The sequence below is a fragment of the Orycteropus afer genome, unplaced genomic scaffold (genome assembly GCF_000298275.1).
Source record: "Orycteropus afer afer isolate SDZICR_OR568_19922 unplaced genomic scaffold, OryAfe1.0 scaffold00055, whole genome shotgun sequence".
Lineage (NCBI taxonomy): Eukaryota > Metazoa > Chordata > Mammalia > Tubulidentata > Orycteropodidae > Orycteropus > Orycteropus afer.
The window spans coordinates 2,373,632-2,379,810 of NW_006921642.1; positions in this window are offsets into that span (position 1 = coordinate 2,373,632).

The following is a 6,179-nucleotide window of genomic DNA, read 5'->3' on the forward strand; positions in this document are numbered from 1 at the left end:
AGGTGGTGGGTGCTCTGGGAGGAACGGTTGAAGAAAGGACTGGAGGGAGGCAACATGTCTGGCCTGGCAGTAATAGGCCTTGGGTTACTGCTGGTAACCCTGTCTTCCCTTTGTGGAATTAGAGGAGGTCGGAACATGTGGCCTCCTTGTCATTTTTGCAGTTGTATTAACTGGTATTTCTTGTATGCATATGGACATTATCCCATCACCTTGAAATGTTCTTTTTCATGATGAATGCAATGCCATTCCTCCTCAATTTGTCATTCCCAGCAAAGTAGATAATATTTTTGTCTAATCCCAAAAGGCCAATACCAGTCATTTCAGCTCATTAATGCCTAGGATATTGATCTTTATGCATTCCATTTCATTTTTCATAACTTCCATTTTCCTAGACTCATACTTCATACATTTCATGTTCCAATTATTAATGGACATTTGAAGCTGTTCCTTCTCATTTTGATTTGTGCCACATCAGCAAATGAAGGTCTCCAAAGCTACCCCATCTACATATTATTAAGATTTCCTTTACTTAGAGAGGAGAGTTCTTCCCCAGCCATATTTTAATTGGTTTACATTTGGAAGAGCTCATCATCCAGAACTATATGAGACAGTGTTTCACTGCTATTCGTAAGTGGCCATTTTTTTCAGAAGTGGACCTCTTCTTCTATCTTTCTAGTCTGTTTTAGTCAGGAAGCTCTGCTAAAACTTGTCTACCATGGATAATTCTTCTGGTATTTGAAATACCAGTGGCATAGCTTCCACCCTCACAGCAACATGCACGCTACCACGGTATAACACATTGACAGATGAGTGGTGGAGAAAATGCATAGGGATTAGAAAAATAAATGATTCAGCCTGACAGAACTGTGATATTGTTTTATAAGGCAATTAACAGGTTAACCTATGCAGAATTAATTGAACATATTGAGGTTCCTCTTAAGTGGAACTTGTACATGGGGCAGGTTTTTTAGATCAAAACTAACAAAGACAGGACCCATTGGGGTAGGAAGTTTCACCACTTTAAGCATCCCCATTATACCAATTTCATGATAATTCTTGTTCCTATTGTCTGCATAGCGGAAGTATTGCCAGCCATACTTTAAACCCCATAGTTAAAAAATGCAGAAGATAAATTTTAAGGATGTAGGAAGCAGCTCTCTCATATTTATCCTCTGAAGGATTCTGGAGAATGCTAGATAGAACTCTGAGTTCCTGTGCAGGAACCTATGGTAACCTAATACTTCTTACTTTCTGATTTTTGTTCCTCTTCCTGCTCTATCCAAGAGGTCATCAAGATTTCCCTAGAGGTTGGTTCTCTGCCAGTGTAGTCTGTTGTCTGCATACCAGTCACTCCTTGGAAGGAAGGTTGGGTAATCTACTTTCATAGTGATACCACCTCGGAAACCCAAGGAGGGGTTGCTATGAGTTGGATCTGACTTGACGGCAGTGAGTTTGGTTTTTTTTGGTAGCCAATTAAAAGTTGGGCCCACTGATCTCTTCTGAGAGCTCCAGAGGGACTGGATGGTCCAGTATGAAAGCACCTATTAACATTAACAAATGCTAAGCCCTGCCCTAAGCCTTCATATTTGATTTATTTTTTTCCTCACAAGTGCCAGTATACGTATCCGCCAAATCCTAGAGAAAACCAAGTCCTTGCAAGGTTATGTAGTTAAGTAGCCTATCAAAATTTACCCAGCTCTTAAGTATAAGGGAGTCAAGAATCAAACCCAAGCAGTTTAATCCCAAGCTCTCACATTTAACCAAGCTACCAGGCTGGGATCTTTCCCTTGAAGAAGTCTTTGGATTTTACTATTAGAAGTTCCCATGAACCAAGCCAGATGTCCCTGGAAAGCCTTTCATGGAAATGATGAGAGCCCTCAGGAAGATGCAACCAAAAAAGCCAAACTGGTTGCCTATTAGTCGATTCTGATGCATGGCAACCCCATGTGTTGCAGAGAGAAAAACTGCTCCATAGGGTTTTGAAGGCTGAGATCTTTCAAAAGGAGATTGTCAAGCCCTTCTTCTGAGGCACCTCTGTGTAGGTTCAAACTATCATTCTTTCAGATAGCAGTCAAGAACTTAACATTTTGTGTCATTTGGAACTCTTTCAGGAAGACCCAGTGAAACTTAATGACCTAAAGAAGGACATTCAACCCATTTATTGTTATTATAACTCCGTTTTTATGCTCTCTTGGGTACTCCAAGTCACCTGAGATCTAAAGTGATACAGTCTGTAGCTAAGAAGGATTCTCTGGGAGCAGAGCCTTAAAAAATTTACTCATAAGCTCTATTAAGACAAACTAAGAATTCTGATACCTCATATTAAACTTACTTTAGCTTTTGTAAAGGAGCCCTTGTGCTCAATGGTTAACCCCTAGTTTAAGTGCTCAACGGCTAACCCAAAGGCCATTGGTTTGAATCCAATAGTTACTCTGTGGGAGAAAGATATGACAGTCTGCTTCTCTGTATTTACCGCCTTTGAAACTCTATGAGACAGTTGTTTTCTGTCTAATGGCGTTGTCATGAGTCAGAATCGACTCAAAGGCAATGGGTCAGCATCTGAATAGTCTCTTTGGGATATTCTCAGTCATAATCTAGTTTTTCTCTTGCTATCCATTACTGCTTTGGCAGAATCTATTGAGAAATTTCTTTCTAGTCCTTCTACTGCACTATTATTTCTAAATTCAAGAGGAAGAGAAGGAAAAAAGAAAAAAAGGGAAGGGGGAAATGAAGACATCCTTGGTTTAGAATTTAACTCTTGCCCTGAAATTGGAAACAAGTGTGTCATTTATGTTGAAACTTTGGCCTGGCTTAGCTCACAAAACACCATCTATCAAAATTCCTAGCTTGCAGAGTCATTCTGCCAGACTCAATTATAGTGTTAATGCTACCCTAACTGGAAACAGAGGTTTTGGTTCACTTCCTCTCTAAAATCTCTGGGGATGCTTTTGATACAATTCTAGTATATCCAAGTTCAAGTCAGTACAGTTCAAATCAGTGGGGGCACTATCTGGTGCATCTTTGTGAATACAGAAACACACACACACATAGATACACGGACATGTACATACACACAGAAGCACACTCACAGTTCCTTGTTAGCCTTCTAACATTTGGTAAGCACATCTTTAAGAAGTTACATTCTTATTCTTACTCAACATTTGCAAGCCATTTGTGTTTAATTTCTTTGCATTTTTTTCTTCCAAATTGTTTTCTTAGATTACTGCTTCATTCTCTTCCTCATTGCAAAAGATACATTTAGATTAATAGGAACTGACAAGAACAGAACAGAGTGTCTTAAGTGAAATCTTACCACAGAATTGTATTACAACACTGCTATCATCATTATCACTTCCTCAGGCTTAAAGAATTTTTGCCAGTTATAATATACAAATGAATTGTTGCTTTAACTCCTTGTGCTAAAATACTGTGGACAATCTTATATAAAGTATATCATTATATCTCTATTTAGATTCATGTAGAATAATATATTGATATAATTTATAAAAAATAATTCCAGTATATCCTGTTCTTATTCATTAGTTTCAAGATAATATTTGTAGTTTTCTGCTTTGTGTTCAACCAGATATATTAAGTTAAACTATATGAAATTATCATTTTTGTAGATGAAAATTATTGATTATAGTAAATTTTATATCTTGTCTTAAAGGTAAGCTAGCATGCTTGGGAATTTCAGATATAAGGACAGTCTGACTTTTGACATAATGACAATTTGCTCAAAACAAATCAGAAAAATTTTAAATGTATTGTTAATGAATTAACCTATAGAACTTCTTGAAAACACAAATATCTGAATACCTGAATTTACTAAACATGGTATTTATGTTTAATGGAAAATCATCATTTAAGGCACATGTAAACATGTGCTTTAGTTGAAAAGTGAAAAAAAGACACAGAACCAGGTTAAAATTTGAGCAGCTATTCATATTTAGTGAAATGGCAGTATGTTAAATTATTTATGTTCTTAAGATAGTAATAAAAATCACAACGTGGTTGTGAAAGGTACATGGATTCTTGAACAGGAAAAGCACTTTTTAAAATTATATGGAGGGTTACCATAAGAGACCCAGAGAGATAAATTAAATAGGGACCACAGAAAAAAGCAGATGCATATAAATATAACTTAGAGGGGGAAATGGTAGATTGTCTTTCTTCTGTGAAGTTGAACCAACTTTATTTTAAATGTAACTCTCATTACCAAATATCATGTGACTTTTTCTTATAACTGAGAAGTATGTAGCAATTTTTTAATCCTTGTCTTCAAAAACCAGTTGCTCCTGAAATCAAGTCCTATGAGGAAACACAGTCCTCAGAGTTGGTTGTTTACAGATATGTCAGTTGCTCAACAGACATGCTCTATGGATCCTTTATGATCCATGGTGGTTCAATGATAGAATTCTTGCCCTCCCTGCCAGAGACCAGGTTCCATTCCCAGCTAATTCTCCTTCTGTACAGCCACTACCTATTTCCGGTCAGTAGTGGCTTGCATGTTGCTATGAGGCTGAGCAGGTCTTAGTGGTGCTTCCAGAGTAAGACAGACAAGGAAGAGAAATCAGCCAATGAAAACCCTATGGATCGCTATTCCAGTAAGATGGTGAATAGGCAGAAAGACTCCACATACTCTCTTTAACAAAGAAAAGGGGAACCAATTGACACAGATACAGAAGATAATCCTGGACCCTTGAGTTCTGAAGGGAGGGATATACAAGTGGACTAAACTCCAACTAGTAGAAGAATTTGAATGAAAATACCAAAAAAGGAGACATATGGAGCTGTGGCCTGGCAGAGATCCTGACAGAATGGACAGCTTGGATATTGCAGAGTGGTGGTAGGACCTAAGAATGAACCTGAAAATCAGTGCTGCTAGCCAGAGACTACACAAAGGACTGCTCTGGTGGCTGGGAAATAAAAGGGGAAGCAAGGAAGACGAAGGCGGGCTGAGCTGTGGAATTTTGCCTATCCGGTGGGTGCAGCCATTTTGAATGTTTATAAGCAGCTTGACCATTTTGGATATTTAAAGCTATAGTGTTCTCTCAGATTCCAGGGACTTAAGAACAGTCTCCGCTTACTGAGAAATGCAAGGACTTTCTGGAGGAGTGGACTACTGGAAAGATGCAACATTGCCTTTGTTACTCTTATATCTCACACCTTCTTGGTGAACGGAAGTGCAGCCATTCCTCAATCCCACCCACCTTGTATGCTGACAGGAATTCCATTCTGGTCTGTGTGTTCCGACAGAGCCTGGGTGCCCTGCCCCATCCTGTCCAGATTTTTTTTTTTTCTATTTTTAGTTTGTTTGTTTTTGTCTGTTTTAAAACTATACTACTATTATTACTTATGTTCTTTTAATTATCATTCTTTATTCTTCCCTTCCCACGTTCTAGTTTTGAGCTTTTTTTCTTTTCCCTTTTCCTGGTTGCAATTTTTTTCTCCATTTCTTGTGGTTAATACTGTTCCTTATATTTCTTCTTACGTTTTTCCCATTTTTTTCCTTCATTATTCTCCTTCTCTACCTTTTTTCTCTTATTGCCCTTTCCCCAGATATTGTGGTATTTTTTGTTTTGCTTTGTTTTATTTTGTTTCCTTTTTCTCTTTTTAGGTTACTGCTCCTGTGTGATTGCATGGTGCATTTTTTGTCCATGTGCTTTTACTTTTTTCATGGTTATTCAATTGTTATTTTTATCTAACTGAGTGGGAGACAGCAACAGTCCCCATATGACACAACTACACCCGCACCTCCTGCAGCTGCACTTACTGAGTGAGAGTCACTACCTGTTTCTCTACAAATGGGCCTACGATAAACAACCACCAAGAAGAGCCTGACTCACCCTTATCTGCTTTTCACAAAAAATTAACAGAGCTCTGAATACAACATCACAGTGTCTCAGAGACCATCAGAGTCTACACAAAGAAGCAAGATAAAGTATAGAAACAAGGGAGCAGGATACAGACCCAGAACACATCTCTGAAGAACAAGCAGTATTGGAACTCCCTGCTAAGGAATTCAAACGAATTATATTTAGGTATCTTCAAAGGACTGAGAGACATATCAAGGAAAACACAGACAAATCCCTAAAAGAATTTTGGAAGAAAATACAAGAACAAAATGACAAAATAAATGAAAAATTGGAAATGATTCAAAATCTACAGATAGAAAT